Here is a 27272-nt window from a genome sequence, read left to right as displayed (position 1 = left end):
TGGCTTGAAGCAACAATGCGGAACAGAGTAAACACGCGCGCACCTCTCGAGCTTTCTCTCTCCCTCGCTCGAGTTCTGATGACGGGACGCGCGTCTATCCGTCTCTGCAGAGGCCCGCTATCGATGCTCTATCAATATGAAATACAAACAGGGTGGTTTGCCACCGTTGCAGCAGCAGCAGCAGTCCGTCGTCACCAAGGAAACCGGTCAGCAGGCACCCTCTCCAAAAGTCGTCCTTTTACTCTCTCTCTCTCTCTCTCTCTCTCTCTCTCTCTCTCTCCCTGTCCTGTCCCTTTGGCGCACGAGAGCTTTCGGAGGACGACGTTAAACGACGAGGAAATTGTCCGAGCGAGCGGCCCGCTGTCGAGCGCGAAATCGCGCGCGTTCTCAAGTGCGTGCAGCTCTCTGTGTCCGAGATTGTATACATGTATTCATGCGACCCGGTATGTGTACACGGGGGCAAGGGCTAGCAAACGTTATTATTTTACGGATTTATGCGCGCGTCGCGGTGCATTAATTGCGCAGCAGTGGTGTACACGCGATGATGGCCGCTCAGATGGTTTATGTATACTCGAACGATAATTGATCGGCGCAGAGCTTTTATAATTATTGGGTGCGGAATTTTTGATCGATCTTTGACATCGGAGAAGAATGCGAATGCGGGCGGGAGCAATCATTTCCAATCCAGCTCGTCCGAAGCACGTAATCCGCGGAGAGTATGCAAATACCATTAGCGAGTCTGCATCAAGAAATTTGCGCCGTAATCACTGCGGCTAAGCGCATTGAAAATGGTTTTCAAGAGAGAGCGAGAGCGAGAGTGCATTTTAAAAAGCGAATAATGCGGGCCGATGTTGCTGCATCCCTCCCTACGCGCTTGATGAGTACACTCGGCATTCCATTCAGCGTAGACCCTCGCGGCTATTATACCGCGATTATTACTGTATGAATTGAAAGTCGCAAAATTATCGTCGGAAATTCCAAACGAACTGCTTTCATTCGGCGTTCGGACACATAAATTAAAAAAATATAAATTTTCCTATCATGCTCTCGTGGGTCCTCCGAAAAAGTCTAAAACCCACATCATCCACCAAAAGCAGAATCTCCCGACGATTATACACAAGACCTTCCCCCCTCGAAACGTTGTTGCATCCAGAGTATACCAGAAAAATTAACGCCATCGCGCAAAAAAGGAAGAAAGCAGCCATCACGCTCTCGTGCTTTCATTTCCTCCCTCCAACAGCAGCCAGGTGACCACTCTAGGCTAAGTACATTTAAAACGCTTCATGAAGAGCCATCATCACGGGGGACCAGAGAAAGTGCATTGAAAATACACAGCGAGTGCAGCGGCAGCCAGCCTCGCGCATCAGGGCGTTAATGACGCATCAAGATCGTTATACTCGCGTCTCACTAATTATACGCGGGGGCGGAGAGCGTGCAACGCCGGTATAATTGATGCCTTCTGTGTATACGCTATTGGGGGAGTTATGGCGACGCTGTGTGGATATACGGCGATGATTTATCCGCTGGATGGAGACTCTGTATAGGTATACCTATGTACAAGTGCGCGGAATTCGGCAGCGGGAAGCGAGATAACGGCTCGAATTATGTAGGCTGCGATGCTAATTCGGGAGTGAGAGGGCTATACTGCTCGGGATTTGATTTTATTATCGAGATTAAGGTTAATGTCGGTGCGGCTACGGAAGAGAGAGAGAGAGAGAGAGAGAGAGAGAGAGAGAGAGAGAGAGAGAGAGAGAGAGAGAGAGGGCTGCCGTGGAATATCAAGCGCTGCAGGTGGATCATTGCAAGGGTCTGGAGAGCTTTGTCGATTGTATTTCGGGAATTAGCCGGAGTTGTAAGTTTGAATTAGAGATGAGTTGGTTCAGTGCCGGTAGGATCGCGGCACGCGAGCGTTTTGCTTAATTAGATGAAGAGCTGCGCCTCGAGAGAAGCCAGTAATTGATTCAATTTCGCGAGATTGTTAACTGCTCTTAAATACCCGACGACTTTTCGCTAGAATTAATCTTCAAAAATATGCCTTGTTTTCTACGTGCAACGGACAGAAAAAAAAATCGCGCGAGATTTTCTCGGATGAAAGTAGAAACGTACGTCGGCGGCGAACACATCAAACGCATTAACAGCCTTCGTCCTCGCGATCAATCAAGCTCGCAGGGCGGGCTCGTAAAAAATCCCAAGTACCTCGTCACCTCTGACACTAATCAAGATAAAAGGCTTAATAAGATCTGCAGCCTCGAAAGTGGCCACTCGATGCTGCTGCGCCCCTCGCGCACGCGGTGAAAAAAAGCACGGGCTATCAATAATCGAGCAACACTCCGGAGAAGTACATATACACACGTCGACCCTTACACACTGCTCTTCTCTTGCTCACTCCTCCTCCACTTGATCTTCGTCGTCAATGGGCGCCGCAATTCCTGCGAAAGAGGCCGTTCGTGCGGCGAATGCTCGAGCAGACGCGTTTGCGAAATCGAAGGGGTTGCCGCTTCCGTGTGCAGTCCCTCGGTCGAAATTTTCGGTGGTCCCTCGGACGAACGCGAGAGAGAGAGAGAGAGAGAGAAACCCCCGCCGGGAAAAAGACGTGCGGCTGGCAATTTCAGAGGGTTGCGATGCCTGAGAGAGAATTTCGAATTTCAATGGGAAAAATTGCTTTAAACAATGAACGCCCTTGCTCGCGAGGCGAGGGTATAAGTTTATATGGAAATGCGTTTGCTTTTTATTTGCAATGAGTAAGTCTGTTTGAGAAATGTTTGGTCGACTCACTGCGCAGTAGAACGAGGCACTTTTGGTCAGACTAATGTTTCCCCTATAAACCATCTTCGATTCTCCAAAATAAACTCGTTCCCACCCCTTTAGCACCTGCCATTCCAAATCCATTCCACCACACCAACGAGCCAAAATACCGAATTAAATCCTTCTTCCTCGACCCATTCCCACAAGCTGGCCCATGCAATCCGCGCAAACGAGCAGCGAAATTCCTGCGCAGCCAACCGAGCTCTCCCCATTGTCTCCGACGCCCGCAGCGTACACGACAGTGCATATATAGTCTTAGCTGCACTTGCCCACCTCCTCCGTCGCCTACAGTCGTTAGGATGCCCTGTGCGTACGTGATGCGCCTCCGCCTGCACCGCACGCGCGCCTCGTATACGTGAGCCTCGCCTGCTGTACTCCACCAGACTGTATTATGGCCAAGTGGACCAGACTGTCCACACCGCGTTGGCTCGCGCCTCGCTCTCGATGTACTGCCGTCCGGCGCCTATTATATACTGCACTGCACCTAAGTACAAACACACGTGGCGCAGCAGTAGCAGCCGGTATATTCCGGGCGGCGGCTGTTATTGCTGCGCTGGCCTGTTGTATTTTTTTTTTCGGCCAAAAATTTCCGCAGCCGAGATCTATGGTCACAGGTCGGTGCATTCTTCTCGTCGATATATTTTTTTTTTTTGCTCACTGCGGAGCTTGTTTCGATGCGGGGAGTTTTTGGATTTTTGGCTTGTTGCAGAGAGCCGTGTTGGTTGCGAAATTGTCCGGAGTGAATTTACGGCCGCGCGGTAAACAGTCGCGGTGAAAATGGTTTACGTCGTCCTAAAGTTGCGGAGAGGTGTGTAACGGAGAGATGCGTATGCAGATTCAGGATTAAGCGTTTGGACAATTGTATACGCTGCTATATATAGCAGTGCGTACAGCGCGAATTTTCTTTTTATAAAATACACTCAGAGTTTAAGTCTTGTTAAATTACCATATCGCAACGTATACCAGCGAGATGCGAAATTTCTTCCGAAACTCGAACGAATTTCGAACCGAAACTTCAGCGTTACACCCTCGCGCGCGGAAAATCAAGCTCGAAACTTGAAGCGCAGCTTCTCCGAATTCCCGCAACACACTCCCCGCGCGCTCGCGTTCAGAAAATTCCAATTACACGGGGCGCAAAGCAAACACGCGGTAAACTACCTCGCATCGACTGCCGAATATTTTCCGACACAATTAAGCTAATACCACCTCCTCCTCATATACTGTTCCTCCCTACACACACAAACGCCATCAGCCGGGAAAATCAATTGTTTTCCGTCTGGGGGGAAAGGGCGCTCGCAGTTACACGCCCGGCTCGTCGAATTCCACCGGCAAGCTGGGAAACAGCTGTGCTACGGCATGACGAGAATCGTCTCCCGCGGGAGCATTTTCCATCGCGTTATCTCCGCAGCGGCGGTTTTCGCTTTTCGACGCACGAGAGTCCGCGCGCAAGGCTCGTTCGTTAGCGCAGTAGCTGCAGCGCGTTATATACACTCTTTGTCCTGCTTGCTACTGCGCGCATAACGTTTTTTGCTTATCTCGATTCTGTTTTTCCTCTCTTGCTCCGCTTTTTAAGGCTCCTGCACGCGCTGAGCGTGTTTTCATGTGCGGCGGCGGCGGCTGCGGGTGGTATTATTTTCTTTACGCGCTGCAGAATTTCGTTGCCTCTCGATAACGAATATCGCGTGGACGCTGCTGCTGTTTGCGAGTTTATAATTTCAGTTTTTGCGTCCTCTCGCGTTCCGATGTCGAATTTAACGGTCTGGTGCTTCGCACACGCGTGTTATGCGAATTGTTGAAAAATATATAATAAACGCGCGGGCAAGAAATCAATCGAGGGTCGAGCTTCCGACTCGTCGATTTCTTCGGTCGAGTGTATTATGCCACAGTGCGGCTCTTTCATTTTCCACTCGACTATATCGCGTGTTCTCCCAATTCCCATCCCGCCTCTGCCCGCAATCTTACCCTCGCGCGCGATTGTGTTCTTCGCTATAGCTCTCTATAACTCTATCTCTCCCTCCGAATGTCCCTCCGCAGCTATACATACGCGTATCTCGCTGCGGTCGCCGTAGAGAAAGAGCAGCGCGTATAGAGGGACTCTCTCTCTTATCGTGATGTGTTCGTTATCTCGGCCGGCGGATATTAGCCCGCGTTGTTAAGCGTTTCTCTCGCTTACTGCGCTGCGCTCTATCTACATTGGTCTCTCTCTCTCTCTCTCTCTCTCTCTCTCTCTCTCTCTCTCTCTCTCTCTCTCTCTCTCTCTCTCTGTCTTCGGAGAATATTGGCCTCGCTCGTCGCTCGATGGTCCATTTGTGTTCGTACCCAGCTCCTCGACCTCGACGATATAGTCGCTGGTGTGTAACATTGTTACCGAAAGTAACGTTTAACGCTTGGATGACGTTGTCACTTCTAAAGCTCGCGATAGAATAAAATAACGCTATACTTACTTTTGATGTAGGTCACATCGAGCGAACACCAAAGTTCCTGGGTGAATTCTCGGAAGACACTTATAATGTATCCTCTGCGGAGAACTATTTTCATCAGCCTGGTTTTCCATCACGAGTGATTCACTTCCACCACAAACGGCACAGCCAGTGAAGCCTTAACGCAGCTCCCGGGTAATTTACTCGTAGGAGAGGAAGATCTGGAGAATACGAGGGAAGCCTCTCTCTCTCTCATTCTCTCTCTCTCTCTCTCTCTCTCTCTCTCTCTCTCTCTCTCTCTCTGTCTTTCCACGTGGAAAAGTCGCGAATGGCGTACGCTGAGGGTCTGCGGAAGACCGAAATAAGAGCAGTTTCGCGGAGGTGGATCGACGGGACCATTAAAGCGTGGAAACGCTCCTGCTGCCCCACAGAGATGGTCAATGGGAAAAGTTGTCTTAACGAGGTTTTTCCTTGCTGCTGCTCTTGTAGCTTTCTTTTTCTTCGGGAAAGAAGTTCAAGCTTGGTCCTGCAGTTCGTGCCTTATACATGAGGCCTGCTAAATATTTATTTGTTTTGATAATTTTCGAGCTCGAGAGGTCGGTTTTATCGCGCTGTTAAGACTGCCGTTAAAACAGCTATTATCGAGCGTCATCAGCTTTTTTTTAGGGCGAACGTTATAGTTTTGGTGAGATGGTCTTTTTGACGAGGCATGTAGTAATTGGTTTCGCCATTTCGAAATTAACGTTTAACTTTATTAAGAAAATGAATACAGCAAAGTATCATTCTTAATTAATATCTCAGGCAGTCAATAAAGCGATTACCCCCGACCGAATGGAATAAATCCAAATCCCCGCCATCTCAATCTATAGACTGCCAAATAACACACCGACTATCTCGCATAAATCCTTATCCGTCAATAAAGACAAACATGCCTGTCCTGCAACTTGCGCCGATCTCTCCGAAAACTAGCTCCGCAACATAAACACCATAACGCCCCATTTGCTTTTATACACAACCGATCCGTTGATTTGTACGTCGGCGCGCGTCGCTTATCTCTCTCCCGGACCTCTATACCAACATCCCGAAAAGTTACTCACACGACTCTCGTATATAAAACAGCGAAAAGTCCGAGACTTGCACACAGACGCACGCGATATTCATCGGCTGTAGAGACGCTCGCCTCCGTGGATTTATGGAGCTAATTCTTTTTTGTGTCCTCAGTCTCGGTTTCGATGGAGTCGCCGTCTATATCTGATCGGCCAAGGAATGTGTATGGTGCAGAGTCCTTTCGAGCATTTCATTGCCTATCCTCCGCTATGGCTCGTATATATATATCGAAATAGTCGTCAGCCTCCTCGCTCTATTTACTATACGAAGCTGGTGAGTCACAGCTGCGGTTCGTAGTCGTTTCCGCCTGTATGGCGGTGGTCAAATGTTTAGAGGCGATGTTACTTTTGGCCGCATTGACTTATTTGACGGCCGTGGTATGCGGAGTATTTTAATACACCCCTTGCGGACCCTCTCTCTACTTCGCGATTGAAACGAACGATTTTGCTATGGAACTTTTACGATTATACTCGGAACGAGCTCTTAGTGATCGCGAGAGTGTTATAAGAAATAGGCGAGTTCACGCGTGGTGCAAAATTAAGCAACACTTAGGCGCCGGTTGTTCGCCGTTAAAAATTGATCGCGTAAAGGAAAGCCCCTACTAACAAGTATTTCGGGCCATAAAATATTGAAATTTCTCAATGATGCAGGCGGGAGAGGTGAAATTTTCGGATAGCATTTTATCGCCGAATATTTCACATACATGCAAATATACATACCTGACAGTCAATAAAGACAGGTTTCCGCCGCGCCTCTTCTTCTTCTTCTTCTCCTCCGTATTTCGCTCGGGTAAAAGATGCCGGAAATTTTTAGCCTCTTTTAAGCCCGGCTTCTCTCGATCCCGTGAATATTCCCGCCGGCGGGAGAAAATTCGCCTCATTCTTTATGAATAAGGCCATTTCCCTTTACTTGCCGAGCGAGCGGCCGCCATAACGCGCGTACACGTATATATATATATATATATATATATATATATATATATATATATATATATATATATACACACACACATCAGGCAAGCGTAGAGTATACCTGTTTCGAGGAGGGCGAGCGAGGCATAAAGTGGAAAAAGGGACAAGAGAGGCCGAGAAGTGTGTGAGGATATTTTCGAGGGTCACGTCTATTAATAATTGATTCTTGTATTAATTTTCCTGTTGCCTGAATTATTGAATGCCTGTGTGCGCGAGGAGACGTCTTTTGTTGTAGCGCATTTTTTGGTCTCTCCTCTCTCTCTCTCTCTCTCTCTCTTTCTCTCTCTCTCTCTCTCTCTCTCACGGTTTTTGATAAACAAAAGTCGGTATCTGGTTTGGTTTAGTTACGAGTGTAAATCGTGCCTTGCAAGATTTACGTGTTTAATAAGCTCGAGCCTCGTTTCGCTTCTATATCCGCTTGATACATGTCTGCGAAGTTCGAATAAATTCTCGGTTTTATTTTGAGCCCGCAGTGTGAGCAGAATTTCTGAAACTTCGCCACGTCCTCATGGATTATTGGCCGTATTTTTATCGCGAAATGTGGCGCGATGGCAATGAGAGGCCTGATTAACTTTATTGAATTCCGCAAGCATTAAAAGCAGTAAATCGTCGTAATTATGCTCTTGACTCTGATTCATAGAGTTGGGTTATTGAGTTTCGTAAGTAAATGTACAGCCAATCATCGCAGATTTTGAATAAATGCCTGTAAGAAACACGCAAATTAGAGCCTCCGGTTCATGCCAATGCTTCATCCCTTAGCAGAAACTGGCGGTGGTACAGACGAACCTAGTTTTGCGTATCTTTCCGTCCTCTTTAAGCCTATGTAGGTTTGATTTGCATGAAAACGTGCAAAGGTACCGAAAAAGCCCGATTAGTGAACCCCAAGAAACACGCGAATTAGAGCCTCTGGTTCGAGCCGATGCTTCGTCCCTTAGCAGAAACTGCCCAAAGTTCTAGCCTACCTGATTTCGCGTGTTTTTCCATCCTCTTTAAGCCTTTGTAGGTTATATTCGCGAGAAAACGTGCAAAGGTACCAAGAACGCCCGATAAGTGAACCTCAATTTATTAGAGAATTTATTAGAGAACAACCCTTGATTCTTGTAAACTTCTTTGAACTGAACGTACACATTTTACACTAAGTCATCGTGCATTTACTACAAGCTAAGCTCACTCTTCATCACGATACACCGCATTCAACTAAGCCTCTAAGAAATAAAAGCAGTGTAAAACAAGCGGCAATCTGCGCATCAAAAGTCTCTCATCTCCGCTCGATCCGCACCCTGTCTCTCTCTCTCTCTTTCTCTCTCTCTCTCTCTCTCTCTCTCTCTTCCAACGCCAAGCAATAAACAGTTATTAACATAACAAAATTTTCCCTTTACAGAGAGATCCCGTCCCCCCTATCTTAGAGTCTCCATCTCGATAGATTTGTCAGCGCGGCTAAAAGTGGGGTCGGCCAGCATCAGCCCCTCAGTACTACCGCCATACGCCCCCCTACAGCCCACACCCCAATTTCGAGGGCCTATTACAGTACTTTGCAATTCCAGAAGCCAGAGGCAGGCAGGCAGGCCTCGTCATCGCCTGCCTACGCATCTTTCCATTTTCGCGAGCAGCCCCGCAGGCGCTTTTTCCTCGGCACTTTCTCTCTTCATATAATATCGGAGGAAAGCAAATACGACAGCGAGAACCTTGGCCTTAACGACTATGTAGCGCAGGACGACGATGATTCACGAGTCATTGGTCCAAACGCTCGGCTGGTTCCTCTTCTTCTCTCGTTAGACGTGCTTGGAGGGAAGCGAGCCTTTCTTTGGCTATTGTGGTCTACACACACGGCCTTCATGCGGGTCTCGGGGCGGAGGAATGAATTTTCTCGGCTGCTGGTTGCACGACTGTTACGGACTTTTCGCGTGAGGTTCGGTGCTAGAGTCCGATTTCGTTTTCTATACGAGAGAAGCTCGGCTGGATTTTGAGGGTATAATTAACCTGGCTGATCGTGTGTAGAGGCTTTTTGGGGATCTTTTATCTCGCTAATGGTTATTGGTTATATGTGCCACGATAGCGTTTATCTTTTTCTCGTAATTACGCCGAGAATAGCCGCTATAAAATATCGCGATTACGGATCTCTATATTATTTCGGCTCTTTAGTTCACAGCGAACGCGGTATATTTTGGTTAACGATCAACAACTCGTCGGAAAACTAGTTCCCTTTCCAAAATTCGATACCCAAATTCGTATCGCCCCTTTCGAGCGCACACAGCAACGGAACATTTATTCGTCGCACGAAAATATGCCGCCTAATCTCTCAATCAAGCCGAAAAACTCGATTCCACTATCGGCTTCACTGCACCACACGCGGACTGTCGCTCGAGCATACAATCGCGCAAATACAGTAAAGATTCCTATCTAGAATACCCATCAGCCGTCACATCAAAAAAGGGACGTGCACACACAGAGATAAGGAGAGAACAGAAGCTCATACACACTATAGACAGCCAACACAGACCGCACACTCACACTTACGACGCCGAAGCTTTCGTATAACGGAGAAAGAGAGAGCTCGAAAAATAGAAAGGGCGTGTGCGCGTACGTGAGAATTCGTCGGGTGACAATTACTCGATAATACCCTCACACTCGGTGAATGGGGAGACTCAAGCGGGCGTATAGGGGAACAGGGCACTTCTCTCTCTGTACTGTCGGGTTCGAGTACTTCACTCGATAAAAAGGATATTATTGCGCGAGCGCGCCCTCCTTTCGCGTATGTCGGCTTGTCCCAATGAGACTACGCCGTCCCCAGCAGTACAGCACTGGTATATAGTATAGTGGCACAGCCTGGACGTGTCAGTCGATTCGCCGCACCAGCGCGCCGCTAATTTCTATTCGCTTCGACGCCGCGGCAGGGGGTTCCCTGCAGCCCGGCCTCTACTACTGCCTGTGGCATATGGTTCGCTGCGCGTTATTGACGATGCGGATATATACTATACATAGCTGCACGCGAAATATCACTAACGAGACAGCACTGTCCGCTGCTCTGTGATGCTGCGCTGTAATGCCAGGTTGCGAGGCTCGGCCGTGTGCCATACCGCACATACTGATCGACGCGGTGTGACCGTTTAGTTGCGCTGAATCGTTGATGATGATTTATTTTCGCGGAAGGGGTGAGTGCGTAGGGAGTAAGGTAAGGGTGAGCTCCGAGGAACTCGCTAACTGGGGTTTTCCAGGGTATGAGATATAGGGGAAGTCGTTCTCTGAATTTTGGCTACGCAGATAGAAGATTATTACGCGGAAATTGAATGATAGGTCTTTGCAATAATCATAGCGGTATACGTGGAACAGTTATTGTTGGGCGAATAAATATTTACAGAAAAATTGTTGACGAATTTGCATCGCAGAGTGATGAAAATCGACCGCGTCAGAGAATCATACGCGAATAACTATTTTTCATATTACGTCGGGGATAATTTAACGCTACATTTTCGTGTAATTACACGGCAGCGAACCCGTGACCAAGGAGAGACGCCTGCAGTGTGTCATTAAGGGTGCGCTCACATAGAAATAACGATGGCGATGGGGCATTAATTTGCCAGAATTTACGGTCAATAGTGTGTACTTAATTGAGGATCAGCCTCGGTCCTCGAGTGCGTTGTAATTCGAGGAAGCATTTTTTCGAAGGAAGAAATCGAAAATGCGATCGAGAGCCGTAATCCAGAGTTTTCTCGATCTAAATGTATTTAATAATATACGGAGCAATTTTCTAACGTGCGAGAATTGTAATTTTCAAGCTTCTTCGCTGTTTTCAAATGTGATTTTTAATTGAATCTGTGAAACTGGACTGGCCTTCGAGGTCTTATCCCCACCGCCGAAACTTTTCCTGCTTCGGACCTGCGAAGATAGGTGGCGCATATGCGCTTTCCTCTTTCCCTCGTCACTTTGTGCGGCCCCCAGTACATTTATAGCGGCTTCTCACCTATGTCAAAACTGCCTTTTTTTGGGTCTGCATTGAACCACTTATGCTATATCTACAGTTTGTTACCTTGCTATCGATTAAATTGTTTTTTAAAGTTTATATCATTTTTTTAATACAATTTTAAATTGCATCAACTGTTCGAAGATGCCTGGTATGCACGCTCGAGATTCAACAAATTAATCGTGCCCAATCAAACCTATGATATTCCAGCCACAAATAACCCTGCACTTATCCCCTAGTTTCAAGGGGCAGCGAAAATAACGAACAAATAAACTAGCAACCTCAAACATATCATAAAACATCGAATCAAAATGCAAATGCCATCGACTGCACGCTACGTGCACGGCCAAGAGAGAGAAAGAGAGGGAGAGAGAGAAAGCAGACAGCGCAGCTCTCTCGTCCAACCGCGGCTTAATTAAAGTACCCGGAGGCTAACTCGCAGACGGCATTACAGCGTATTAACTTGCCAAACATTTCGAGCAGCCCTCTCCTATACGTATATCCAAGCCAGCTATATACACCTGCGCAGACTCGGCTCGCCGTCGAGAATCTCGGTCTCCTCCATATACCTATACCTCTGGCGCACGCACGAGCCAACTCTCTCCTACGGGGATAACAACAGCGCTCGCGTTTCGGATAGCGGCGAATATCGCGCTAGACACTCGACGCCCTTCTCGTGCTCTCTCTCTCTCTCTCTCTCTCTCTCTCTCTCTCTCTCTCTCTCTCTCTCTCTCTCTTATACCTCCTTCTCCACACGATACTCGACACCTCGGCGTGTGTACGCGCGTGTACGTGCAGCGCCCGCGGAGAGTGACAAACAACGCGAGTGTGCAGCAGCGGCCGGTTGGATTATACGACATAATCGCGAAACCCGAGAGGAGCGCGCGTGCGGCCCGACGTGGAGAGTAATTCCTCGCCGACCGTGAAATATCCGCGAAAGTCCGGATGGCCTGGGGTGTGGGTGTATATATACGTCGACCGAAAGTACAAGGGGGGGAGGGGTGAGCTCTGCCGCCACAGTAAGCGCGATAATGAGAGACGAAGGGCTCGTTCGTGCGCCGCGGTGGGAGTGGGAGAAGGAAGAGCGGGTAGTGTGAGGGTATTTAACAAATTGGCTGTTTCCCGACACTGAGACGGAGACGCTTTTTCATCCAGCGGATGGGTGTGTTACCGAAGTTTGTTCGCCGGAATCCTTTGAGTATTTTCAGCGCAGTTTATACTTGTATAAAATATACCGTGTTGGTTGTTTAGTATGTGATCATGCCACACCGTCTAAAAACTGCTTTCGAATCTTAGGCAAATAGCTTTCTATTGATCGGCCTTTTGTTATTGTTCTAGCATGAAATGTACTCAAAAGTTTTAAAAATATTACGGCACGCACACATTTTTTAATACTATATTAGAAAACGTCATCCAGAAGCTGTGAACACTGCAAATGCAGAAAGAAAGGGAAAGGTAGGGTAGTTGAAAAAATCCAATAACAGTTCTTGTGCAAGTTTGAAACTTTATTCTCTGCTAGTATAGTAATTTTAAATGTGCAATCTTGATAGAAGAAAGAACAGCACTACATCTCGAAATCAGGATGAAGGTTGGGATCCTTCCTGAGGTGACGGTGGTGAGCCTGTATTGGAATAAAGAGAATATAAAATACAATTCCATTAATAGTATTAATTTATGAAGATAAAATGTTGAATTACTGCCAGGGGCACCAGGTGGGCCACCTGCAGGCTTATCTCCTCCCATCATTTTTTTCATGTCAGGCAAACCTGGCATTTGCTGTTGAAAAAAATTTGCGGTTTTATTAGCAATTTATGAACAGATTAAGTGAGAACTAGATAACTTAAATCATATTAAAAGAGAGCACGATTGAATTTATGGTGTAATAAATAATTAATATATAAAATTATTTTAAAAAAATTTAGTTTTACTTGCCATAAGAAATCCAAGTTTCGGCTTATCAATGATAAACGAAACTCGGCAAACTTTCCAACGGCTTATATCGCTGTAACTAAGAAAATTACCCGAATCATATCCCAAGTAGCGATATAGCCATCATCATCCGGCCTTAAAATTCAATTCAACTCTCTGTCCCTCTCTCTCTTTCTCATATCCCGCGCGGAGCCGCAAAGCCAGTCTTACAAATTTGGCGAAACGAGGCCCTTATCATTCCCGGTCAATCTCCATGCACATAATATGCTAATCCCACTTTATCAGGTACACGCCGGACTCGCAGCTCTCCCCGAGGCCGGAGAGCGTGCATAGCGCCCGCTGCTGTGCCCGCCCCCTCTTTATTACACGAACAGCGTACAACGCCGCGGCAAACTGCGAAAGTTCGTCCGTCCCGGCGAAAAGACGGCGCAGACTTCGACGCGCCTTATGAGATCGAGTCTGCCACCCTGGGTACCTCCACCCCCGCAGCTGAAGCATATATATACGTATACAGCGATCGACTACTTCCGCGGGAAATTTTGTGTATACCGTATAATACGGCCTTATTATGTTAAAGTATACGAGGCTGCAGCCGGGCGCGTCTAGTCGAGAATAAGGGTGAAAGAGAGAGAGAGAGAGAGAGAGACAGAGAGAGAGAGAGAGAGAGAGAGAGAGAGAGAGAGAAAGGGGGATGGGGCGAAGCGAATGCGTAATTTGACGTTCACACGTGCGCGCATGAGAGTTGCGCGAATATGATTGCTCCCGAGTGAGAGAGGGAAGGGCGGGATCTCTCGATGTTTTGCCGAATGCGACTTTGCATCTCTCGACAGAGTCGCTCCAAGTCTCGTTTCTTACTCCGCTAAAGTTTCCCAGTTGTACATAATACTCTAGGAGAGAGAGAGAGAGAGAGAGAGAGAGAGAGAGAGAGAGAGAGAGAGAGAGAGAGAGAGAGAGAGTTGTGAGTGTGTGGAGAGCGGATCGTTTTGCTCGGAAGAACGCACGAGGATGTGGCGGACCGAAGTTTATATACTTTTCGGAATTTTGTTTGCTAGTTAGACCAAGTTTCCGCCGCCGCGTGCAGCCGTGGATTTGTAGTTGGGCTTTGCAGCCACTTTATCACTTTTTATTGCAGCTATACAGTAAAAAGATAAACTGCGCGCTGGGTTACTACCCTGATTTTCTAAGGTTTCATTCATTTTTTAATATTAAAACAATACATATATTTTACTCATTGTCCCACTCTTTCTTTGCGTAATTCACAAACAGTGCTTGTAAATTATACCGTCAAAACTTTCCTAACCGTAAACGAATCTCGCTCCAACGGGTTCAGCTTCGCGCACGTGTTACATCAACCGAATTTTCGTTCTATGCAAATGAAGCCCTCCGACGAAAGAAAAAAAAATTGTGCCGTTCCGCAGTGAAATCTCCAAAAAGCTCGTCGTCGAACGAACGAACGAAAAAAAAGCAACGGAAGACCGCGATTGCTATCGTTAATTCAGCCGGCGGGACGCGCGCGTCCCTCTTGAGCGATCGTCTCATCTCTCCGCGAGAAAAGTTAGATGAGGGAATTTGTCGCCGGCGATGGCTTCGGCGATAGTTTGCCAACTCTCGTCGCGGACCTTGAAGCTGCAGTTCTGCACTCGTTGTTCGGAGTCGGTAACGAGTGCGGCGGACCATAGTTGCCGTTGTGTAGGAGAAAAAAACGCTTGACAGAGAGACTGTGTGGCTGGACGTGTTGTTGGAAAGATAGAAAATTGGCGCAACTGGACGTGCGGCTGATTTTTTGATTATTTTTTACGCAGCGCGCGGGAGAGTTGCGGCGCGCTGTTTTTCCAAGCGTAAAATTAAAAAGAAACGCCGTTTATGGAGTTGACTGCAAAAATATGGTGGTTGGTTTTTTTTTGCGTAATGGAAATTTCGCATCATTTTTCTTCTTCATCTTGCAACATCACTCGAAATACAGAGTACTTTTGTAAAATTTAATAACGTACTTATACACTGCAGTGCAAGGGCGAGGAAATAGATGGACGAAGGAAAATCGAGGGAGGTAGACGCCGAGAAGAGAAACGAGCGAAGAGAGTGGAGAAAAATCGCGGATGCTCGAAAAATAATTCGGGATTCTTGTTTTTCCGGGAAGCACTTACGGATACACTTCCACACGGAGCGGGTGGACGATTTTTCCTCTCCTCTGCGGAAGTTTGTATAGAGCCTCGTACACAGCGTATCTCCCATACTCGCCCGAAAGAATTTCGAGTTAATAATTCTTCGAGGGCTGATGAAGCGGAAACAATGCCGAGCGTATAATCTTCACGAATAACAGAGTCGAAATTTATTTCGACAGTTACGAGTTCAAAGCGAATCGTCGAAATCCAAGCGTTTTAAACTCTTGATTAATTATCCCCTTCGTCACGCGACGAGTAAATCGTAGTTTAATTAAGCCAACGCGAGAGTTCATCCCTCTCTCTCTCTCTCTCTCTCTCTCTCTCTCTCTCTCTCTTACTCGTTGGCGTTTATATTTGTAGCGAAATTCGCTGCAAAGTGCGATAGCTGGGAGAGAGAGAGAGAGAGAGAGAGAGAGAGATCAAATAAATATATATATAACATTCGCGTCATAATTAGCTAACTACGAAGTAAACGCCACCGCCGAACTTCGACAACATTTGCTCAGCAGTTTCGAGCAGCGCGCGCGATAAACTCCACTGCAGTGTATTGGAAGTTCGTTATCCGCGCCGCGTCAGAAATCGAAGAGCCGCCGCGCGCGCAAAAAAGGAGAGAAGCGTCCGGGGATTAAACAAACTGCACTTGAATGCTCGGAATCACAGAAAATCGCTGTCCCAGCGAAAATAAAAACTACGCTGCAGTTGGCCTTCCTAAAAGTTCTGCCTGACGCAGTGTGTGTGTGTGTTATATCTGTTGAAAATAGCTCGTTTGATTCGCTTCGAATTAGCATAAAATTTCAGATAAATGAAGGATTCAATTCAATGTTTTCGTGCATGCAAATACGTCAACACGCGCGTTTCAAACAATCCGGCTAAAAATCGTTTAACGAAAGCCAGAGCTGACAGCATATACAGAAGAAAGACACACAAGCGGAGCATCACACGCGAGTCGCTAGAAACGAGATCAGGCTCGTTCATCTTTGCCGAGAGTATTCCGGCGCGCGTCTGTCCCGGCCGGATGAATTTATCGGGTTTATAATTAAGCGGCTGAGGCTCTATACTCGCGCAATACGCGCTACTGCTGCTCCGGCAGCTCGACTCGCTTCTAATTTATATCTCTCGTCGTTCGCCTTCGAGGAGTATGGCGCACGGACGCGAGCTGCTCTCTCCGTCTCTACTATACTTATGCGTGTATAAAGCGCATATGTGAACGCAAGGCTGGGGTGCATAGAGAAAGGCGTCGGTTGACGAGGTTCCAAGCTCCTCGGAATTTCGAGGCCCGGCTTTTGAGGCTGTGGCTGCGCGCTTTACACGTAGCTTTGATTTTGGAGGCTCTATAAATCGACGAACCGCGAATTGATTACCTTTTTCTTTTTTTAACGTAAACAGCATTCATTTTGAATTTTTCCATCGGGCGCCTATTGAAAAGCGAGCCATCGAGTGCCGACAAAGAAATATGTAACTGTACGCGCGCGTGCTGAAACTACCCCCTTTTCACGCCCGCGACACGTTATTAATTCTCGAGTCTCCTGAAGACTCCCCCTCTTCTTCGGCTTTTAAATCGTCACTTTCCTTCGCGCAGCGACAAACACAATCCCACCACTCGAGTCCAGGCGCGTACACACTTCGAGCCGCTGCGGCAAATTGATTTTCCTCCTCCGCTCGCGCGAGGCGGAAAAAGCTCGAAAAAAGCCCAGGCGCATAATAATAAACCGACGACTCGCTGTACACAAACACACACATAACACTTTTACAGGGGGGCGTGGAAACGACGCGATTGAAGGAAGCCTCGCACGGCTGCGGGAAGCAGCGCGAGAACATCAAACTCATTTGCTCGCGCACGGCGCAGTTTCAATTACGGGCGCTAATGGAAATCCAGGAGGACGTGTGTATAGGTGCGCAGCGCGCGAGCGAGGATGTATGATGATTCGTCTCGTAGAGAGCGAGACTAGCTACTGGCTGTGCGCAATACGCGCGATTTACAAACGAGAGCTGCTGCGCTGCTGCGGTGGATGACGCGCGAACGGGTTATAACACGGGCCGCGCGTCTACATAATTTCCACTCGATTCGGCTTTATTGGACCGAGACCGGGATTTACTCGTTTTATATACGCGAGTATGAGCCTGCTCAGACGGTGTTAATTCGCGTCGCTGCTAAATCCTCGCTCTCTCTGTGTGTATACGTGTCTGCAAGGAGCGATGAAATTAAATTCACTGTCACAACGCTGCATATAACACCTCGTTGAAGGGGAAAATGAGGAAATGAATATTTATGAATCGCTAGGGGTTGCTTACATTGAAAAAGCTACTGTATTGATTTATAATTGCGTATATAACAACATGTACAAATTGGTGTTTTCTAATCTTGAATTTTCCTTTATGTTGCAGGTGAGTCATTGCCAAGTATACGTCAGTAGCGATATTTCAAACGTGGGTCATAGGTAAGTTCCTATGAAATTCACTTCCGAAATGAAGCCATTAAAAATCGAAGCACTCGAAGTGATTCGTGCACGGTGACAACGTATTCAAAGAAGCGGGACAATTCGTTTCCACGCGTAATTTACAAACGAGGCAGCAACGAACGCGCCTATTACGCTCCGCCTCCATAATTTCCACTCGATTCGGCTTTATTGGACCGCGTCGCGCAGCCATAGGATTTACTCGTTATGTCTGTACCGTTGCTCCCTCGTTTCGCGTGTCTCTTTCGCGCCGCATTCGTGGATATTACTTAGAGGCGACAATTCGTGTCTTCGTTACTCATCATTACGCGCCGTTGCAAGTGCGGCCGCGAAACGAGCGCATAAATACCCTCGTCGACGTTCGCGCTGCGGTAGGTATACCCGAAAGCTATATCCTCTTGTCGGAAATATAGGTAGTTATTGCGTTCACTCGTTGGGACTGTGATAATAGTGTAAGAAATGGCTCGTTTTTCGCGTACTTTATTCAACTTGTTTAAAATCAGTAGTACGGGTCGGCGTGTGGCAGGACGCGAGGGTTATCCTCGAAATTAACGAGTTTCGAATTATACGTAAACAACGGTGAACAGTGATGGTAATGACAACGGCGTATTAGTTCCGCTTTAATAGATTGGAATTGCGCTGTGCGCGTACAATCAACCGACGACACACTCATTAATTACTTACATGTCCCGGCTGCGCGGGCAAGCATAAAGGGATAATCCTGAAGGGACTAATAACTACGTCTAGCTTACCCGAAATTAGTAGGATCCCGATAAAACGAGCGGATATAACGGGACTACATAATAACTCAGACCATTGTCAACGGCGCTAATAACGTTTCGAATGTTTTCATCCGAAATTTATCAAACGAAATTCGCATACAGCACCCGCTTAGCCAAATCTCTCGCCATCCAGAGTATACTCGGGCGGAATCGCGTCCGTTTGTCGCTAATCAAAGCATCCGGGCCTACACCGCCCCCGCACACTCAGCGTGAAACAGAGAGCTCACCCGAGACTGCAAGAATCGAGAGCCTAACCCAAGCCTCTCGGCATCGAATCGGCTGATCCTCGCTCACTCTCTCTCTCGCAAACGGAATGAAGATCGACGCGTATGGTATAGTGCGGCGCGAGAGGCTAGAGCGTCGCGTTCGAGAGTCGTGTTTGAACAGGCGGTCCGCATGTTCGAGAGAGAGAGAGAGAGAGAGAGAGAGAGAGAGAGAGAGAGAGAGATAGAAGATCTTGCGTGCGAGAGAGGTTGCTATGACGATCACGCGCGCCCCATCGAATTACACCGAAAATTGCCCTGCGCGTACGTCCTTCGCTTCTCTTCGCGCGAGGGTATGTATATCTCTAGCGCTATAGCTACATGCTTGCTTACTCTCGGTTACGAATGCAGAAACGATAAACGCCCTGTTAAACTGTATTTGATGAACGTCTTCTCGGAGAGCTAGCTGCTACTCTCTGTTACCGCCGCCGCGCGTCTCTGACGCGAGAGCCGCCAACTTCGCGTGTTCGATTCTATACTCTCCTCCTGTCTCTCTCTCTCTCTCTCTCTCTCTCTCTCTCTCTCTCTCTCTCTCTCTCTCTCTCTCTCTGGGGGTGAGAGATAAAGGCGGCAGCAGTCGGAGAGGGTGAGATGAAGCGAAGGCACTGCAGGGGAATTTCGCTGTACTGCAGCAGCGAAAGTGATGGAGTTTGAGTTTTGTAAGTTTCGTTGGATTAGGCGTGTGCGCGAATTTGCAGCCGGAGCCGAGTTTCCACTGCCGCTGTGCTAGCTAGCTGGAACTGTAGTTAGAATTTCGAATAATGAGATTTAATGCCGTACGTGCGCGGCGCAGGGATCGTTTGTCGAAATTTTGAATTGATTTAATTGACGCTTTTACCAACTTGACTCGCGCACTGAATTCAGCGAATAAGGCGAGTAGTTAGACAGTTGATACGTTCGTACACAGTCACTGTAAAGGCAATTTTCACCGGGAAGAAAATAAATATAAAAACATTTTTTAACACAGCTCCCACCGCAACACAGAGAGAATTGAAACGATCCCAGAGCATTAAGAAAAATCGCCAGAGATCCCCTTAATAAAACCGTCCGCCGGCTCTCTCTCTCTCTCTCTCTCTCTCTGCGTCTCGTCTTTGTCCTTTTGCGCCTGGCCGCGTCTCTTTGCGTCCCGTAATGCGAAAACATAGCTTCCGGGCCTCTATCTCCTCGGCCGCCGTTGCACGAGAGAGAAAGAGAGAAAGACAATGCGGCGAGGGGAGAAGAGGAAATCACGTAAAGGATGACGAGGTCCGCAGGGATCTCGAAACGACTCTCGCTTACGCGGCCTCTCTCTCTCTCTCTCTCTCTCTCTCCTCTACACGTCGGTACGCGGATATATATATATATATATATATATATATATAGAGAGAGAGAGAGAGAGAGAGAGAGAGAGACTCGAGTACGTGTATACGTAGAAGCTCTTAATCCGTGCACCTTATAGCCGTGCGATGCATCGCTGTATATATAGGTGGAACGATTTGTGGAAGGCAGTTTTTGTCTCGGGGATCGATTTCAGCGCGTTGTAATCCTGTATGGCGCGAGGATACAGGTCGCTCGGGAAATGGAAGTTTCTTATACGACGCGCGATGCGCACTCTGCACTGCTCTCCGGAGAGAATATAAATAAAGAGGATTTGTAATTAGTTTGCCGTGAATGTAGCGGACGGTTTCTTCTTGCCCTGTTACACTTGTGCCGCTTGTATAGATATAGCATAGAAGCGCACTATTTGTCGCTGATCAAAGTGTCGTCAACTCAATTACTTTCTTCACTCCGCTCTTTCAGAATTCAATATAACTACCCGGTGAGAGCTCCTGAAAAAGATCGACTAGGATTTCAAAGACACGGGTATTCTATTACGTTTCATTAAAAAAAGAAACTTTTCCAGTCTATACGGCAGCAAGTAGACGCACAGATTTTTATTTTATTTACGAGCCGAGCCGAGAGAGAGAGAGAGAGAGAGAGAGAGAGAGAGAGAGAGAGAGATCGAAACTGAAGATTTCTATCGATTTTAAATTTATGCGAGTAGAAGCTTGCGCAGTGTACTGGCTAACTCGATCTGGCGACGTTATTCGATATAAGAGCAGCGGCAGGGCATCTATTACCCTCGCAGTTTTTTATGCACCGAGGGCTCCTCTCAAAGCGTTATAGCAGACCCAATTACTCTCGGTATACCTGAGCCTGGGTCTTCAATCTAGAGACGCCCTGAGAACGGCAGCGTCGAAGCAGAACCTGTGATCTTGTCTTTGCAACGTCGTCAAAGACGCAACGTATACTACATGTATATTATTAAACGAGTTCAGCGCGTGCGCTGCTACCAGCTTGCATCTATGGAGTGATTTACATTACGCGCAATGGGATTTCACTGGGCTACTTTATAATTGGGTACTACAGGATCAACAAATTGAATCTCGAATAAACCCCAACAAGATTATCTTCCAACCACCGAATAATCCAGCTCAACATGACCGCTCCACGTAATAAACGCTTCCACGTAAAAACCCAATCGAGTTACTCCAGTTTTAAAATCAAGCTAAATCACACAAAGAGCTTCCGCGCGCCGTTATAACGTACGACAAAAAGCCGCGACAGCCAATCAAATCTACAATCAGGCCGCTTAGCATAAACTCTCTATAACTCTCGAAAAAGGCATCAGCAGCAGTCGTAGCTCATCCGAGTCCCTCGGCGATATCGCCCTCCCACGCACAGAGCGACGCGTGACACTCAATATAGCGTCGTCTGCGTGCCTGCACGCAAGACATCCACCGCGGCCAATTAGTCGGGCTGCGTACGCGTACACCAGGGACTAATGAAATCGAACGCAGCCGCGTGTAGACACTCGCGTCTGGAATGGCGAATGAGACGCGCTGGATATATGCAACGGATGCGAGTGTATAGTCGCGCTCGAGCGATATGACGCGGGAGGAAAGAAGAGATTCGCCCTGATTCCAGTCGCGTATATGTGCCGCGGTGTGTATACCGACATGGAAGCGAGAAGCGCCCGAGGCGCCTAATGGCTCCCCGTCACGTATCCATTATCCGTCTGACACGATGTTTCGGAGATTAGGGATCGGGGTGATGAATCCCCTTTTTTTCGGAGTCATTGGGAATCTGCGCCTGTCGAGGATGTATTTACGGCCCGCGCGCTCTATCGGATATATCGGGATTGGAAGAGCCCGCTTCGAAGTGAAACATTAGCCTTGAATAGGAGTAACGCATTTCTCAAATTTGCATTATTTCCGCAACTGTCTTTTCAAAAAATCTACAGTCGACAGAGATCGCGTCGACTGCTCTTTGACGTCCGCGAGTAGCATAACGCGAAAAACAATCAAAACAATGCGCTCAAAGCGCCAAATAACAGTGACAGAGAGAGAGAGAGAGAGAGAGAGAGAGAGAGAGAGAGAGAGAGAGAAAGGTGGGGCGTCGCTCGCTGGTAATATTCCCGCAACTGCGGGAGGCAGACGCGCGGCACAGCGGCGAAATTGCTCAAAAGAAAGCGTGTAATTAAACTCGACGACGACTGGGCCGCCTGGGCCATTAAAGCGGCGAGGAACGAGCAGAAAAACCAGCCACCAGTCGCGCGCACAGCACCTGCCTAACTATGTGCCGGAGCACCACGTGACAATGAGTTTCTTCGGATTCCGCCCACTAGTGGTACACGCAAACCGCTGTATCGCGGTATAGTCGGGCTGTTGAAAAAGAGACGGGGCTCTGGGCGGACGGCATTCCGGGACTCGTGTTTCGAGAATTCCATAACTGCAGTGGAAATTTAATACAACGCGCGTACGCCATATTATCTCCGTTTGGCTTTTAGAATCATAATATGGGTTTTTGCGACGAACGTTAACGTAGTGGATATCGAGTAAACGTGGTACATTATAACAGTTCGCAAAGTCCAATAATTTAGAAAGTTGAACATTTTCTCTCCGCGCGCGGGACTGGAGCATAGTGTATTATGTATACTTCTGAAAAGTAACAATGAGCTTTGCATCATCTTGAAGATATGAAACTTTGACACGTGCAATAAAACTTAACTGCACGAAGCGTAGCTATATATGTGGAGCTTCGTATATACTTTTGAAAAATGTATGAAGCTCGAATCAATAACACGATGCACACGCACGTGTCTTATTTCGAACTACGTATATACTCGAACTTTACGCATTCGGAAAAGTGTCGTATTTGAAAATACGTTATTTCATAAATGAAAATAAAATCGAAAAACGACGCCACGATAAACAGAACAATTCAAAGGCACATCCCCAAAGGTTTCCATTTCTCGCACCTCAACGCGGATATCGCTCTGTATCATATATACGCAGCCGTCATGAGCACACATACGCGCTCACACTCACGGCGGAGAGCAGGCGCGTTCAGTCAGAGAGAAATTGCTCGAAGTAGCGCGCGATTGCACACGCGCAGGTGTCCTCGTACACACAGAGAGCGCATATATGCGTGAGCGCGCGGACAACAATGCTGAGAGACGTCGGCCAGACGCGGCAAACGGCGTTTATCCGTCCGAAACGCGCCGCCCTGTTTGCCGGGGCGTGTATGCGCACCTATATATACATCTATACGTGTATAGGTATATGTGTATGAAGGTAGAGGCGCGACGTTATTATACGAGTTCTCTTGCGCAGCCCGATGGAGCGACATGTCGACTCGGGCGCCTGCAGCCGCGAGGCTGTGTGTATAACATATAATATAGGAGGGCACACAAGGATGCGACGCGTATTATACGTAAACTTGCGCGCTATAATGCAGTGTCGAGTCCGGGAGGGGAATCATAGGCTGCGTCAAAATACACACGCGCCACTTTGTTTTATCTTTCGGATAGAGTTTCGTTGGTTGACGCGACCATTGATGTGGGAATGCAATTTTAACAATTAGTCGGAGTAACGAAAATCGAGCGTTTACCCGTCACTTCGCGTATAGAGGCGACCGCAAATAATTTGAACAACACCAGCCCTCTCTGGCTCGCTCGACAAAAGCAAAATCGTTCAGCTCAAAGTTTCATATCACCGACGCAGCCTGCCTGCCTGCAGCTAGAGCCGAGCAGCAACACACAGCGTTAATTAAATCCGCAAAACCGATAGACCCTAACAATTCCATTTCCAGACTCGCTCGCCGCAACAACGTTCGCGCCGCAACACAATCGAAAAACTTTGCTTCATTTCCAGCCTCCCATCTCCCTCCCAAAACTCCAGAGCCGCTTGCAACAAAACACACCTCGAACACAGAGTAGCGACAAAGCAGCGAATAAAAAGAAAATAAGCGTTCGCGGAGATAAAGGCAGCAAGTCGCTGCAGGTGAGAAGTTGTCGTATAAATATCGCTCCGGGAGGAGAGACAATGCTAGAGATATCGCTCTATCTCTTGTATACACACGCGCGTATCGCACAAAGCGCCAAACGGGACTTTGGGTACAACGCCGGCAGCATCGGAGCTCCGCTCGCTCGCGTCGTCATCGCGCAGCCTCTTCTGTCACAGACATCGTTCCGCTGGGCGCCTATGTACAGACGACGACACTGTGCGAGAGAATACACGCGGTGGCTGGAGAGTTTGCATCCCACGCGTCGCTCTATACGTGTGTACGCGTATAAAGGAGCCAAAGAGAGACGGGAGTACATCGCGCCGGCGTTAACGCCGAGGGTGCAAACAGTTCGCTCCGAGCCGCTCTATCTCGGCCGTACAGTCGAGCTAATAATTAAACGGCTTTAAAGCGAGACACGGGCGGGAGGGAAAGCCGCGCGCGGAGGAGAGGACTAATATATTGGGGATTAAGAGCGCCGCCGCCGCCGCTAGAGAAGCGCTCTTTGAGCCGGCGTTTTATTCGACCGGCGATGCAGAGGCCCGGAGGCAGTTGTGTGTTTATGGTTGCTGAAACTGTGAGGGTGTTAAGCGCGAGATGTGTGGATGACTTTTGCTCTGTCCTTCCTGCGCTATGCTCCGAAGTATCGCCTCGTATCCGACCTGGAAGATCGCTAAATTTTGGGATTCATTTATCGGGCGTTTTGGATACGCTAGAACTTTAAATTTGATCGATGAAACGTCCTACGCTATTTTTCCGCTTAACAATACTCGCGGACATTTTAGAAGCCATCAGAGCTTTCAGAGCGCTTAATATCGAACTTTTGCGTGCACCACTCTATTCAAACTACAATTGCGCGAAAATCGCGCGCAGCTAGCGCGAGGCGTAAAATAACGATAGAAAGCCGACTTTTCCCTCGCGCGAAGCGCGCAAACCCGATCGGAATTAAAAGAGCGTCGTCCCAGCGTATACAGCTGCAGTATAGGAGAGTGTCACGCGTGTGTCGCGCTACATTCTAATCAACGCCGGAATAATCGATTCTCGCGCAAACGAAACAAGTGCGCGATGAATCCCATTGTTTTCGCCGAGAGCTTTCGCAGCCGCTACGTATAGCTGCGTCAAAGGCAAGCTTTCTCTTTCTATCTCTTTTTCTCCTCGACACGAGCTTCATTTGCAATACTTGTTCGCTCGCGCATTATCATGCAAAAATCTTCGCACTGTCCCTCCCCGCGCGCGGGCAGAGCTTCCAATATCCATTATCCGAGCTTTCGCTACGTGCATGCACGGTCGAATGATTTTTCTTAATGACGCGAGGGCTGCACGCGAGTAGATAGCACATTGAGAATTGAATCGACGGCTTATTACATTACGTATCGCCGCGCTGCCGGTGCTTTCAGACTCTATTCTACGAGGAGAAAGAGAGAGGGGGAGAGACACGCGAACCCCATTCGATCAAATATTAAAGCGGTAATACTCGAGACGTAGCATTGTTTGCTGTCGCAACGAGGAAGGGTTCTTTTCTTTTATTCTATTTTCGACTGCGGAGTGAGAGCAGTGAGGTATTTTGGGGAAGGAATCGTAATTTCACTGCCGGATGTCGATATAGCAGTGGGGCGCGAAGGGCTATGTGTACGAGAAAGGTTACTTATTCCCATTATGGTTATTGCTTTCCGCTTGTATCCACAAATGCGGGACTTGAAAACCATAAAAATTGGAGCACTGACGATGCGTTATTTTTCGGAGTGAATATCGAATTCGAATAGCTTTTTGAGTATTTAATCAGAGGACCGAAAATTTAGTTGTTGTACACACCGTGCACATTATTAAATGATGATATAAAAATTTGTTTACCTGAAATATCGTTTTTGCAATTTTCTGGCGATGCGGCGATCACTTCGTTGACATCGTATACCATCCGACACAACAACACCTGCAGAAAGTAACACGCATCAGCAGACGGTTAACTCCAATTTCACAGCTGATACGATAAAATCCATACGATCGAAACTCGACTTTTTCCTTCTATCTCATAAAAATCATCAAAGAATACGCGGCATTCCGCATTCCAATAGACACAAAGTGCCTTTGACACCCCGGCAAAATTAGGACCAAAGAATCCAGCTTCGCGGCCCCCACTGCAGCTCACTAAAACTCCAATAAGCGTCGGGGTAATCGGTCTGAAATGACGGCTTATCGCGGACTTTGCAGAGCGAGCGAGAGAGAGAAAGAGGATAGTCAGCATCGTGTCAGCGACGCGCTCGTGTAATTCGCTAAAAAGCTCGCAAACGAAGCTCCATCCACTCGCTCGAGTGTAATTCCGAAGGATCGTTAACGAATTCCCGGCAAGCCAATCTCAACGACGACGACGACGACTACCACTACCACTACTACAAGCTCCGTTCGCTTGCGCTTCCGTCAAAGACTCGGATTTAATTTCTCTCTCTCTCTCTCTCTCTCTCTCACTCGCGCACGCTCTTCTCGCGGCGTGACGCCGAATCGTCGTCCCTTGGAAATCCCTGGGATGCCGCCGCCGCAGAGCGGGGAATCGAATCAAAGCGTAAACTCGTAACTCCAATGCCGCCGCTGCTGAGGAGGAAAAAAAGCGACCGATGGCATTCCGCGTTTATTGCGCCGCTTTTCTCGAGAGGTGAAGCTCCACGCCTAGACCATCAATCCACGCGCAGGCGGACTTGGCTTTTGTTTTCTTTTTCGCGTGCGCTCTCGCGTCGCGCGGGGAGTGACGGCGCGCCGAGGGTTGCGGTTAATTTGATTCCTCCCCGCGCTTGCGCTCACATATGTGTCGCCGCATGTGTGTAGAGCAGCTCGTGCGTGGCTTACATTTTTCGGATTTCCCGCGCTGTGTTTTGATACCGCGCTCGAGCGTGAGGAGGACGCGATTCGAAAGCTATTTTAGTCTAGGGGGGGCTGCCTGTGACGCGTGCCTGTATCGATCATCCGGGGGTTTGGGAATTTAGGGGCTGTAGAGTTTATTGTTTTTTTTTTCGCAATTATAGATATGATCAGCGATATGTTTCATCGTAATGGCTGAAATGGAAGATTTTTTAATTGTTACCGAAGACCGAGAATTATTGTATTGGACATGGACATTCGA

General features: G+C 47.9%; 1 protein-coding gene across 1 annotated transcript in view; it reads left to right on the top strand.

Annotated features, from left to right (window-relative positions):
• The window catches only part of LOC100122347 (tyrosine-protein kinase Drl), an 85640-nt gene that overhangs the window by 26465 nt on the left and 31903 nt on the right, over positions 1–27272 (top strand). The window lies entirely within an intron of this gene.

Source organism: Nasonia vitripennis, chromosome 2 (genome assembly GCF_009193385.2).
Source record: "Nasonia vitripennis strain AsymCx chromosome 2, Nvit_psr_1.1, whole genome shotgun sequence".
Taxonomy (NCBI): domain Eukaryota; kingdom Metazoa; phylum Arthropoda; class Insecta; order Hymenoptera; family Pteromalidae; genus Nasonia; species Nasonia vitripennis.
The sequence above is the reverse complement of the archived record's forward strand: the minus strand, read 5'-3'. Positions and strand labels throughout refer to the sequence as shown.